The sequence below is a fragment of the Rattus norvegicus genome, chromosome 18, assembly GCF_021556685.1.
Source record: "Rattus norvegicus strain SHRSP/BbbUtx chromosome 18, alternate assembly SHRSP_T2T, whole genome shotgun sequence".
Classification (NCBI taxonomy): Eukaryota; Metazoa; Chordata; class Mammalia; order Rodentia; family Muridae; genus Rattus; species Rattus norvegicus.
In genome coordinates, this window is record NC_141551.1 from 61,061,515 (window position 1) to 61,075,503 (window position 13,989).

A 13,989-nucleotide genomic window follows, 5' to 3' on the forward strand; every position below is an offset into this window, starting at 1 on the left:
GCTGGAGGCCTTTTGGAAGACAATTCCTGGCATGCCTAACTAAGGCCTGTCCCTGAGGCTAGTGTCACCCAGATGAAAAGGGTTCTTGAGTTCTTCAGACTGGGCCGGCAAGGCTTCAGACACATGGCCAGGGCACAGTCAGGCCACTGCGTTTGCCAACTGCTCTGCTCAGTTTTAAACCTCGCCTTCCTTATTCCACCTCACAACCAGGAAGCCAAGGTTCGCGGCTCCAACAAGTAGCACCCGTTGCATAAAAAAGTAGGCGAGAGGAGATGGAGCCTCACGGGGAGAGATCTAAAAGCCATTTCTTGGTGGTACGGGGGTGGGGGTGGGGCATCCAATTGAGAGCAAAAATGGTCACAGTCCCAAAGATCATCAGGATAGAAGAGTCTATGGCTGCAACCACTGGACACCTGCAAGGACATCCCCAAGAACCCGTAGGATAACGTCCTCTGACCTCCAAAATGTTCCCTAGAAGAGACCGGGCCAAGAGCAGACTGAGGCGATGGTATCTGAGGTGGATGGGCAGGAAAACAAGACAATAAAACCCTTTAACCACGGGAGGCCAGAACCTAGGAGACTTCCGGCAGGTGCTCAGAACAGGGCGGTCTGACTCCAGACTCCTGAGCCCCAGAGCTTAACTCCTTCTTTTTGACACGAACCAAACGGTAGTGAATACTTTCTGCTTGCTGCACAAATGGCATCTCTGAAGGCTCCCCCAAAATAAATGCTTTCTTTATTAACCACACTCGGCAGAGACTGTGAAACGCTTAGGAAACACAGGGACCTGAAACAGCCTGTGGAGACGGCCTAATGAGAAACCGTCCATCTAACTCCCCACCCACGCCAGGGTCTGGGCACAGCTGTGGAGACGGTCTCCCCTGCTGGCTATTCGTTAAGTAGTCATACACTCTGAGTGAGGTTTCCCACTAGAGGCCATTTTTTTAAAGGCCCGTGGATGGTAGGGATCTAATGGATAAGGATAGAAACTTTTACTGACAGCTGCCAATTTGTCAGAAAAAAAGAAGGGATGTCGGGAAATCTTCCTGATCTTCCTGATCTTCTGTCTCCCTTGAGATTTCACAGACAAGAGCCCGGGTACCTTGTATCCTGTCCTTCCGGCCACCCTAGCGCCTGCCTCCTACCTCAGAGTTTACCCACAGTGTCTGAACTAGCAGCGTTTATGGTGGGCATGGGTGGCACTCAGGTTTTCATGAACCTCATCCCACTTATTACAAGGTAAGTATTATTGCTTCCAGTATATAAAAACCAAGACTCACGCAGGCTCAGATAACCTGAGGGCCTACCGCTAATTAGAATTAAAGTCCAGATCACATTCGTCCTGGGACACAGGCTTCATGAAACACAAGAAAAGCTGGGAATGTGGCCCGCCATGGGCAAAGCTGGCCATCTGTCGTCTATGCCCTGCCTGCTTTCTGCCCTTTCTGACTGAAAAGCAATCTTTCCTCAAAACGTGGAACTAGCGAGCTGTTCACTACGGACACAGTCACGCCTAGGGGCTCGGGAGGAGTCGACTCATGGAATTCTGGAATTCAGGATGAGCTGTAGAGTAGATTCTCCCTGTAGACTTTAAGTTCTTTCCCCTCCTCCTCCCATCCCTCCTCCTTTCCCTCCTCCCTTCCCTCCTCTCTCCGTCCTTCCTTCTCTCCTCCCATCCCTCCTCCCTTCCCTTCTCTCCTCCCTTCTAACCTTCCCTCCCCTCCTCCCCTCTCCCCACTCCCTTCTCTCCTATCTACAGTGGACTGTTGTTGGCCTGCCCATAGGCTACAGATCCATCACACCCTTCAAGGAGCTCTGAGCAGCTTCCAGACACATTTTTTTTTTTTGCCTGCCACTCTTTCCAGATGGTTCTGTACACTTGGCAACAGGAAAGTGGTGAAGAGTCCACAGCAGCCTGCTCCCTCCCAATGAGTAGCCCGTGGTAGACAGTGCACGAATCCCTCTGCTTCTATTCCAGATGAACAGCTGTGTGCTGCCTGTTGGTTGTTTGCCTTTGCAGTGCCGAGGGCGGATGCTAGGCAAGTGTTCTACGGCTGGGCTGCCTCTCCAGCCACTGGTATTGGTTTTGGTTTTAAAGACAGGATTTCGGAATATATGTAGCCTAGCTGGCCTCAGATTCATAACATGCCTCCCTCTGCTTCCTGCGTGCTGGGGTTGAGGTCTGTTTGTTTTCTATCCTTTCCTGGCTTTCCCGTGGGATTAGCCAGTGCTCTGCCACTGTGGGGATCAGCTTGTTAAGACAGCACCTTTTGTTAAGGTTTCTTCCTTTGTCTCAGTCACCCTGCTTCTAAACAGCACCTTCCCGAATCAAAGGCCTGTGTCAAAGCTTCAGTGTCAGGCTCTGCTTTTGAAGAAAGACAAGCCAAGCAAATTCCCTGCTCAGACAGTGATTTGCCCTCTCCTGGGTCCTTCTAAACTTCTGTGCTTGTAAAGGTGCCAACCAGGACTCAGAAGCGTATGCTAGTTTGGGGCATGCAAGAATTCTTCCAAATCCTTCTGGAAATCTTGCAGTCAACCTTACACTACAATATCAGAAACGTGAACAGACTCAGAACAGCCGCAGGTCCTACCTCCCTCTCTGAGATGTTCGGGGAAACCAGCACAGACCAGGATTAGAAGACCCCACGTTAGTCTCCTGATCAAAGAACATTACCAGTCACAGGGCCTGTCAGCACCGCATCCTCCTGATCCAGCCTGCTGACAGTTTGTCCAACATAACTCCCATGGCATTCCTGTCAGATATATCACCTTCATCTAACCATGTGAAACATCAAACCAGCTTGCGCAGGAGAACTATCGGTAACATGGCCATCAACGGGATAAAAGGCAAGGAAAGTTCTCTCATGGTGGGGAGGAGCCTAAGGAGCCTAGACAGTCAGATGGAAAGCAGGATTTTTGACAGGAAGACCCAAAGGTGGCATTCCTGGCGGGGGGGGGGGGGGGGGAGTAAAAAGCCACCTAGAACCCACAGTGTGATATGTGGTGTTGTACCCTTGTAAATTTTATTGTCTGGATCACTGTCTACAGTTATGTAGGATGTTAACACGAGGGAGAAGCTTTGAGAAAGCTATGTGGGAACTCTTGTACTACTGTTCTGTACTATTTCAGAATAAAAATTGGAGCCAGGCACAGCGGTACAGGCCTGCAATCCCAGCATTTGAGAGGCAGAAGGAGGAAGGGGCATCCTCAGTTATGGATCAAATTTCAACCATCAGGGACCCTATCTGACAGAGACAGAAAAAAAGAATGAGAAAAAAAATTTTTTTTAGCCAGGCACACACACACGCACACACACACACACACACACACACACACACACACACACACACAGATAATAATTTTTTTAAAACTGCCTTTTTTTTTTTAAAGGAAAAACCAAAAGGCACCTAACCTGAAGGCATCAGGTCCTGAACTTGAGACTTTCCCTGCTTTCTTGCCCAAGGAGCAAAGTACTCTGTGTGCTGAGATTTGAACACAGTTCTGTCAGGAAGATGTTCTGAACCCTTCACCCAGTGCCTCCAGGAACCCTGTGAACCCTTTCTCAGAACAGTGTTTATGGTTTGAATCTTTTTCCTGAGGAAACATCAAGAAGCAGAAGACAGGGCTGGAGAGATGGCTCAACCGTTAAGATCACTGACTGAGGGGGCTGGAGAGATGGGTCAGCGGTTAAGAGCGACGACTGCTCTTTCAGAGGTCCTGAGTTCAATTCCCAGCAACCACATGGTGGCTCACAACCATCTGTAAAGAGATCCGATGCCCTCTTCTGGTGTATCTGAAGACAGCTACAGTGTACTTATATATAATAAATGAATAAATCTTTAAAAAAAAATCACTGACTGAGCACTCCTGGGTACTGAGTTCAATTCCCAGCAACCACATGGGGGCTCACAACCATCTGTAGTGGGATCGGATGCCCTCTTCTGGTGTGTCTGAAGACAATGACAGTATATCCACATACATGAAATAAATAAATCTTAGGGGGAAAAGGAAGAAAGAAGAACAAGAAGCAGGAGACACATTTTGTATCATGAAGAGCCAGTGTGTGAATTGGTACCAAATAGTATTTGTTACATTTCTTCAATGGGGGCAGGGATGCTGTTGCGGCAAACCACCAGCAGGTGGGGATGTTACTCTCCACAAACAGCAGAGGGTGTGTGACTGGTGTGCGTACCCTGTGGTGTGCATGGCATATCCTGTAAAGACTATTATGATGGTTTATGTGTGTGATGTGTGTGTATATGGTATGTGTTGATGCATGGGACATGCATGGTGTGTATCTGTATATGTATTCTGTATCTGTGTGTGTATCTGTATGTGTATTCTGTGTCATGTGTGCAGTATGTGCATGTACCATGTGTAGCGTGTAGCATGTGGGTGTATGTGAGTGAGGTGTGCGGTGCACATCTGACACATGTGTCATGTGGTGTTACTATAACATCTGCACGCATGCACTGGAGCTGACAGTGTCCCTCTCTCCTTGCCCCCTTACCTCTCAAGTAGGCAACCAGATGCTTCTTTATTTTGCATTCCTCCCTCTCTCAGCTCTTCCACAGCTATTGTCTCTCTGCTCCCTTCCTAGCCAGAAGATAACAGGGAGGGTTAAGAAAGCCCTGCAAAGGGCTGGGGATTTAGCTCAGTGGTAGAGCGCTTACCTAGGAAGCGCAAGGCCCTGGGTTCGGTCCCCAGCTCCGAAAAAAAAGAACAAAAAAAAAAAAAAAAAAAAAAGAAAGCCCTGCAAAGACCATGAAACCAATACCAAGCCTGGGAGGTTTTCCAAGATTCCTGGAGAAAGAACATGGTTCTCAGTTTCTCCTTCCCCTAGCCTTTGCTGGGTGGTGCTTTACTGCTTTCCAGGAAGGCTGACATCATTCTAGCAATTTCCTTCTTGCCAGGGTATGTTTTTTCTCTCTTTGTCTTTGTATGGGGTGTGTGTGTGTGTGTGTGTGTGTGTGTGTGTGTGTGTGTGTGTGTGTACAGTATGAGAATTGAACACTAGCCCGTGTTTGTGCTAGATAAATACTAAACCACTGGGCTATATCCCAGTAGTTCAACATACGCATTTGAAAAGAAGACTCTAGACAGAACAAAGAACCAAGAGAAGGGTGTTAGACCCAGTTCCACATGCATCTAGGATGCAGGCTAGAATGAATCTTCCCTGGTTCTTAAGATAAACCAGGAAGGAGAACCCACCTCCCCTATGTTTGTGTAAAGTGTTTCTCCTCTGAATTCTTACAAACCCAGTCCAACCTCCCCTGAGGAACCACCATGGGCAGACCCCCAAGCCATGGCAGGAGCTGCAACCATCCATTGTCTCCCTACTCCTGGACCACCTGACTATTAGACATTAAAAGTTGCACCATGGGGCTGGAGAGATGGCTCAGTGGTTAAGAGCACCCGACTGCTCTTCCGGAGGTCATGAGTTCAATTCCCAGCAACCACATGGTGGTTCACAACCATCTGTAAAGAGATCCGATGCCCTCTTCTGGTGTATCTGAAGACAGCTACAGTGTACTTATATATAATAAATGAATAAATCTTTAAAAAAAAAAAAAAGTTGCACCATGCAAGGCTGCTCCCATACACTGGCTCCCCAGCACAGACCTTCAGGGACTCGCTATAGGCAAATCATCTAAACTCCCTGTCAAGATGCAGTAGAAGTAGTTAATGCTCTGAAGACAGCGTCCAGTCTCTTCTGATGATCACTTAAGAGTTAAAATCCAGACCTCACCATTGAACACGGGTGACCCTGGGCAAGTCACTAAACCTGCCTCTAAGCCACCTCTGTCAACAATTAAGGCCGATCCTTGCCACCAGTTGATTCGCTCGCCTGTGAATCTTCGTGATCAAGTATTTTATTTTCTCTCTCTTTTTTTTTTAAATCATGCTGGTGAGCAAAGCAACACCTCATAAACACCAGGCAGATGCAGTACCACGGACCCGTAGCCCAAACTCTTACTGCTTCTTAGCAATATAAACATTGAGTGCCTTTACTCCCACGTCTTCAGAGACAGAAGCCAATGACCTCTGACAGTTCAAAGCCAGCTTGGTCTACAGAATTAAGTTCCAGAGCAGTCAGGGCTATATAGTGAGTCCCTGTCTCAAAAACAAATTAATAAAACCCCCACAATGTAGAAACAATAGTGAAACATCAAGGACAATGTTAATATTGCTTCCGTGTGCCAGCAAAGTACTTGATACGTTTTCTTTGATTGTCCTGGGATCAAATGTAGAGCTTCCCACATGCTGAACATACGTTCGGCCAGTGATCCACTCACCCCAACCCAGCGTCCATGAGCCTCACAAAAGATTCTATTTTTTTTTCTTTTTTTTAAGATTTTGTTTATTTCATGTATATGAATACACTGTAGCTGTCTTCAGACACACCAGAAGAGGGCATCGGATCCCTGTTACAGATGGTTGTGAGCCACCATGTGGTTGCTGGGATTTGAACTCAGGACCTCTGGAAGAGCAGTCAGTGCTCTTAACCGCTGAGCCATCTCCCCAGCCCAAGATTCTATTTCTCAAAAGTAGAAAGTAAAGCCCAGGCGAGCTGAGCGCTGTGGGCTGTCTGAACTGTCAGAGGAACACTATGCTGGCCACGGCAGCAAGGGCGCGTCGAGCAGTCTCCAACCTTCATGTGAGAAAGAAATTGGCCGTTCTTCTTTTGAGGTTGGGGGGGAACACGAGGGTTCAGAAGAAGTGGGATTTGAGCTCATGTGCCACTCCCTATGGACCCTGGGTATTGGTCTTCCATGTTGACCGCGCATTGCGCACACAATAAAGACCATGAAGTGGGAGGCTGAGCTGTCTCCGTGTGGTGTGGAATGAAGGACGCTGTCCAAGCTGGAGCAACAGTTCCCAAGGAAACGGCATGATGGGAATTACTGAAAGCAGCAGTGCACTTCCACAGGGAATAACTCTTTTATTTTCCTGGAGGGTTTGGTTTTGGTTTTGGTTGTTTTTGACAGAGTCTCCCTAAGTAGTGCGGGCTAGCCTTCCCCCCCCCCCCCCCCGGAGCTGGGGACCGAACCCAGGGCCTTGCGCTTCCTAGGTAAGCGCTCTACCACTGAGCTAAATCCCCAGCCCGCGGGCTAGCCTTAAACTCAGGACTCTCTCACCTCAGCCTCCCAAGGGCCAAGATTACTGGCGGGCTCCATCGTGCCAGACTCGAGATGGCTCGGCAGGTAAAGGTGCTTGCTGCCAAGCCTAGAGAACTGAGTTTGATCCCAGGACACACATATAGAAGGAGAGATCAGCGCTGAGAGGTTGACCTCTGACCTCCACCTGTGTGATGTGTCATGTACACTCGTGCACGCGCACACACACACACGCACGCACGCACAAATAAATAAACACGCAAACAAATAAATAAATCTAATAATTTTAAAGCAAATCACCATCTTTTTGACCGAGTGTGTTGAGAGTGGTGATTTTTACAGAGACCACGTTCTGTTCTCGATCTGGAGGCTCCGGGCTTCAGACAACAAGGCACTGATGAGAGACGTTGAGTGAACTGCACTTGGTCTATCTGGAAGTCAGCGGTTTGCTGACATTTCAGCCTGGAGGATTTTTGCCAGCTCCTTTAAAGGTATCAGAACTTTCGCTATCCCGAGTAAAACCGACACACGGGCAAGCGATGGAGATCTATTTGTTTCTGCAACCGGAGATGAAAAGAAATCAGAAGGCGGCGTGTAGGGGTGACAGGCAAGGAGGAGGAGAGGTAGAACAAGGGAACAAGGGGTGACGGGGTGGGTGGGAATCATGCAGAGCAGACTAAAGTCCTGAGAGTCCCTACTGGGACAGAAGCCCTAAATTCAGCAGACAGAAATGCTAGGGCGGGCGGCTGTGGCCTAGCCAGATCGGAAAATAGCAAATGCCAGCCAGCTCTCAGGGGCCCAGCAGGCCCGGGAGACTCACTGACCTCATAGCCTGAGATCCAAAGGGGAAGTCTGTCCTAATCTTCTTACCACACCTCCCCCAAGACGCAGGGTCCACACGTAAACAAATGAGCTCACTGCCCACAGGCCCCTCTTGGGCATTCTCTCCCTGAGACCAGTCGAGGACCCCAGGGGCTTCCCCTCCCCTCCTAGAACCAAGGGCTCCTAGGTGTTGACAGCTACCACCACCTCTGAGAAGGGAGGACCCTGGAAAAGCTATCTCCTGCCTGCCTTCCCACTACTTTTCCCACTGGGGCCTCCTCACAATGGAGCCAGACCAGACCCCGTTGCTGAAGGAACCAGCAGCCAGCAGCAGCCCAGCCCCCTCCTCCACAGAAATAGCCTGGGGATTAAATTGCTCTAATCTCCCAGCTTCGGAGGAAGCTGAGCTCCCCTTGACCCAGAGGAAGTAGATGCCAAAGGCCCGCGCCTTTTCCCCTCATGCCTCATCTCCACGTCTCTCTCCTCAGAAAAAAAGACCACAAACCTCTCCGGAGAGCCGCGCCTCTGCTCCCTTATCTCAGGGAAGGGTTGCCAACGCCAGGCTGTGACGCTGTTAGGTCTCTGGTTTCTTCCAGAGTCCAGAACTAGAAGGAACTGGCTTTCTTCCTCGGGAACCTGGATTTCCCAGATCTTCCGATTCTTTTTCTGTGAACTCTGTGCAGCAAAGCATCTGGGGCTCCAAGTGCCGTCCAGCCTAGGGGTTTTGTCTCTGACACCATGTCTTCCCTCTCTCACGGGTGATAAGTCTTCAGCATTTGGGGGGATTCAGGAGATGTTCGTCCCTAAATTGTACATTGGTGTTCAGGGGAGGCCTTTAAAAAAACAAAACAAGGGGTTGGGGATTTAGCTCAGTGGTAGAGTGCTTGCCTAGCAAGCACAAGGCCCTGGGTTCGGTTCCCAGCTCCGAAAAAAAGAAAAGAAAACAAAACAAAACAAAATACAAAAGCACCATGCCCCTGTTACAACAGTGGTGATGCAGGCCTTTAATGCCAGCTCTCCAAAGGCAAAGGATCTCCAGGAGTTCAAGGCAAGCATAGTCTACGCAGTAAATTCCAGGACGTCCAGGGCTGCACAGAGAAACCCTGTCTCAAAAAACGAAAACAAACAAAAAAACAACAAAACCAAACCAACAACAAAAACCCATCTGCACCCTGTAACCTTGAAAACACACACGGAGTCTGTCTGCCTAGGAAGGGACTCAGGAAAAGCATTTCTGAGGTGCTCTGCCTAGTGCAGGGAGAGACAATGAGTAGCAGCTTGTCCTGGCTTACACTAGTGACAGACTTTTCTGTTTGTACCAAATATGGCACATGCCTTTTAATGTCAGCATTTGTGAGGTGAAATTTCAGCCTCCACTATGTAGTGAGTTGGAGGCCAGCCTGCTTGGGATATCAGAAAAGATGTCTCAAGAAAAAAACAAAAAACAAGCAAACAAAATATTGCAATACCCACAGTATTTAGAAAGCACAAGTTACAGAACTGTGCAGAAGAAAACGTCTAGGTCACTGGAATGACCCAACCTCAGGGTCAGCGATGCTAATATTTTGGGTTATCTCTTCATTTTTCTTCAGATTTAGTGTTCCAAACAGGCACACAGCATACAGTTACGAGGTCTCCCTTCACCTTCCTCTGTAATCTAGCGGCACGGGCTCCTTGCTCAGCTCTGGAGAAAGCAGGATAGTTATTGTGGGGTGTATTGGTTTCGTCTTTATTTTTTGTTCTTTTCAGCAGTGAGTGTCAAGGATAATTTACCTTTCAACCCACTGGTTCGGTTTCTGTGAATCTATCTTTCAAGAACGATTAGATGCTTGTAAAAACATATAGAGGTTTTAGTGTCATTTATAATAAAACATCTTCATAAATATTGTACAAAGGCTAGAGGAACATAAAGTAGGGAAGGCAGGGTGTGAGAGACAGGTCTGGAAGGAGTCGGGGTGAAATGATCAAAATACGTTGTATTGTATAGAACTCTCAAAGAATTAATAAAATATTTTTTTAAACAGAGGGATAAGTTTAATAAATTATAGTTGCTCATGAAATGAAATACTCTTTTTTTTTAAATCACTTTTTAAAGGCCAGGCATCCACACATATCTGTAATCTCAGCATTTGTTAGACAGAAACAGAAAGTTACTCACAGGATCAGGGCCAGCCTGGACTATGTAGCTTTCAGGCTAGCCTGGGCTACATTAGTATTAAGTTCCCATCTTAGGCTCCTTTGTGGTTAGAGTCTTACTATGCTGGCCTAGAAACTCACTGTCTTGACCAGGCTGGTCTCAGACACTCTGAGACACCCACTTGCCTCTGTCTCCTGTCTCGGTACCATGGCGGTGCAGGCGCCGTCAGCTGGGAACAAAGGTGCGCACTATTATGGTGGTGAAAGATAAATAAGTCACTTTTTAAACTAGACATGGTGGCGCGCACCAGCACTTGAGACGAAGTAGCGTCAGGAGTTGGATGCCTGCCACCAAAATAAATAATTACTGTTTTCAAAGAATATGTAAAGCCCATATATCTTTCTTTCCTTACGACTCTCCAGGACATCCACCTCAGCTCTCAAAACCTACGTGTGTGCCTTATGGGAGTATACCCCTCGTGACCCCCGCCCCCCCTTGATTCTATTGTAACCCCCTTGGGAGGTTACCCTGCCCCCTAGCCCCGCTGCTCATAGCCTTTGGTCTCAGTGACAACCTCTGGGACATTGCTTACTTTATCATCCTTTATCATGTACTATTTTGACTTGCTGTCCGGTTTTTACGTGTAGAACAGATTTGTGTGTGAACGTATGACTACATGTACATGTAAGAGCAAGCCCTGGGGATTACAAGCTGTCTGAGGGCTGAGCCCTGGCTTACACATCTCACTTGTCACCTCTTCAGTCTCAATATACCTACTGTTGGTATTCTGTCTAAGCTCCACCCCCACAGTTACCTGGCAACAGCCAGGTAAGCTCCGCCCCACAGTTGCCTGGCAACAGCATCTGTGCCTTACATTATATTAGGGGCTGCTTGGCCCCTCCTCGATCTTCCTGTATCTTTTCCTCCTTTCCTCTCCTCTCCTCCCCTCTCCTCTCCTCCCCTCCCCTCCCCTCTCTTCTCTTCTCTTCTCTCTCCCCTTCTCTGCTCTCCTGCCCTCTCCGCTTTGTTCCTTCTCTCCCCACCCCGCGCCCTTCCCTCCACACGCTCATGGCCAGCCTTTACTTCTCCCCTCTTCTATTTTTCTTCTCTCGTCAAACCTCTCCACGTGGAACCATGTTGGCTTGGTGTGTTCTGTCTGGCTGCGAGCTGAGATTTAAACCCCAACACCCACGGCCCCTCATTTTGCTGAATTTGTTCTGGTTCCCTACGAACCTTCTGAGAGTTCAGTGCTCCTCAAACTGGCTCTCCCTGCCGCATCCAGCCGAGTCGGAGCGTCTTCCCCGTCTCCTCAGGGATACCCAGATTCATTTTTGAGTCGCTGGCTACAGGATGCTCCCACTGGGTTTTTCCATTCTCATAATTTGTCTCATTCGTTCCTATTGCTGCTACTTGAGGAGGGTCAGTGTCCCGACCACTGCTTTTGTCCGGCCAGCTTTGCCTTTTCTGCTTACAGCTTCTTGTCCCTTCTTTGCCCAATTCTGCGTAGGCCCTCTTCCTCCGGTCTCCTGTTCTCAGACGCTGCCATTTGGCATTATAGGAGGCCCCTATTTAATGAAACACTGGCTCCATATCCTACTACGTGGATCCCTTCTCGATTTGATCCCAACCCATCCATCTTCCTGTTTTGTGTCATGGGACTTCCTAATTAATGTCTACTAACTCCTGCCAAATCAGGGTATATGCTAATCCCAGGACACAGTCTGCATCCTCGTGATTTCTCCACTTGCCACCTGTGTGACCTTGGATAATTTATGTGACCTCTTCAAGCCCAGCCCCTCATCTGCAGAATGGGAGTCATGTTAACAATGCCTTCTTTATGGCGTTGTTGTGAACACAAAACAGATGCATGAATGAAGCAACTGTCGTTTATCTGTTTATAATTCTGCGGCTGGGGCCAAGCTCAGCAAGGACAGCTAGCTCAGCCCTACGCCCACCAGTAAACTGAAACTGTCTTAACGGAAACCGGAAGACCCAGTTTGACCGCTCTCAAATGGCTGGCAACTGGGTGTCATTGGCGGTCATAGTAGTGTTATCCTGTTGCCTCCCAACTAGGGCTTTCCAGGTTGCTTCTTGGACTTTGTAAACAGCATGCCACCCATGTTGTGATGTGTATGAGGTATGGGGAATGGGGTGCCTCCGAGGGCCCATGCTGAGGCGTCCCTACCCTCTGAGGGCCCAGCCACACAATGGTATAGTATAGAACAGAGTTTATTTAGGGGATGGGAAGGGGAGTTGAGAGGGGAGTAGAGACAGAGAAAGGCAGAGTGAGCAGAGCAAAGAGGAGTAGAGAAGTAGAGGCTGGCCATAAGCATGTGGAGAGAGAAGGGGAGGGGAATGATGAGAGAGGGCAAGGGACAGGAGGACAGAGCTAGAGCAGGAAGGCAAGAGCAAGCGAGAGTGGAGGGGGGGACAGCCCCTTCTACAGTGAGTCAGACATACCTGGCTGTTGCTAGGTAACCATGGGGCGGAGCTTAGACAAAATGCTAACAACCCATGGACTAATTATCAAGAGCATAGTAGTAATGACAGTGCCTGCCTTTAATCCCAGGATTCAGAGGCAGGGAAAGGTGGATCTCTGTGGGTCCATGGCTAGCCACTAAGGAGTTCCTAGTACATGGGCCAGCCAGGGGCTACAGAGTAAGAATCTGTCTCAAAATAAACAGGCGAAAAGCCTTCCTCATGAAGGCAAGGCTGAAGTCTAACAAAGAGACCATCCCCATCATCTTCCATTGGTTTGTTCTTTGGCCAGCTCAGAATAGGGATGGTGGGGGAGACAGTGTCCCTCTCCAAGAGGCCCTGACATGACCGCCAAAGGAAGAAAAGAATTGATATTGACTCAAGACAGCCCCCCAGGGTTCCTGCCATCCCCTATCTTGGCCAGAGGAAGGCCTGTAACATTGATTTGTCACAAGATGGCTTGGAGAGCTGCCAGGAGCCAGCATTTGACTTTCCCCTTGATGTGATTAGTCATGACATTCCAAGCAAACATTAAGCTCTTTGAGGGCAGGACTCGTATCCACAGCGCGTGCGCGCACGCACACACACACACACACACACACACACACACACACACACACACACACCATTTGCACACTATAAAGGCCCCCATAAAGATGTGCTACGTGATTTACTTTCCTTAGGCAGCCCTGGGATTGGAAGGGAAGCATAAGAGTTGCTTTCATTGAATTTTTGCACAAGGGCAGGCTCAGCAGGCTCCTGGGAGACTCAGAGAAACAGCCCTTTGTTCTCCAGCCCTGCCCAGAGCTGGGCCAGAGCCTTCCAGAAGGGCGAGCTCAGAGAGCAGGCTGAAGCCTGTGGAGGGCGAGTTGAGGAAATTCCATTCAAGACCCTCATTTCCGAAACTGTTCCGTGATTAGTCTGGCTTTGTGTGGGTCCCCGTTCAGCAGCCGAGAGGCCAGCTAAGGGTCATAAAAAACACCAGGGATATACAAAGGCAGGCCCCTTTACAGCCCCGAACAGGAGGCTAAAGGATTTGCTCTTTATTTACCTCAGCCTGAAGACAATTATCCCAATTACCTAAGGAAAAAAATTTTCCCCTAAAGACTATTTTTAAGTTCATTTCTTTCCCAAAGCTGGGCGCATATGGTTTTTTGTTTTGGGGCTTTTTTGTTTTGTTTGGGTTTTTTTTGGTTTTTTTGTTTGTTTGTTTTTACTTTTCCCTTTGGTTTCAAGGACACACACTCTGTCTCGCTGGCAGGAAGGGCAGTCTGGGGTCACAGGTTAGAGGACTGGGGAGGTCAGGGGCCACCCAATGGTTGCCAAATCGAAGTCTCACTATTGTTCCAGGCCTGGGTCTTACATGGAGGACTGAGCCGAGGGGCTGTCGCTGCCATTCAAAGGCCACCAGTCTGGTTTCCTTGGCTTAGGGTT

At 48.6% G+C, this 13,989-nt stretch overlaps 1 long non-coding RNA gene across 3 annotated transcripts; it reads right to left on the reverse strand.

Annotated features, from left to right (window-relative positions):
• Positions 1 to 6,334: 6,334 nt before the first annotated feature.
• On the reverse strand, positions 6,335 to 11,717 carry LOC120098195 (uncharacterized). 3 transcript variants are annotated; one of them, XR_015642599.1, is made up of 4 exons: positions 11,311 to 11,717; positions 8,446 to 8,773; positions 7,140 to 7,675; positions 6,335 to 6,951 (listed from the first exon to the last, which is right to left on the reverse strand). It is a non-coding gene; the product is annotated as an uncharacterized LOC120098195 (long non-coding RNA). The 3 variants fall into 3 exon arrangements; XR_015642600.1 differs by lacking the exons at positions 6,335 to 6,951; positions 11,311 to 11,717 and adding exons at positions 9,414 to 9,624; positions 10,263 to 10,325 and having other exon boundaries at positions 7,139 to 7,675; XR_015642598.1 differs by lacking the exon at positions 6,335 to 6,951 and having other exon boundaries at positions 7,139 to 7,675.
• Between the last annotated feature and the right edge of the window lie 2,272 nt (positions 11,718 to 13,989).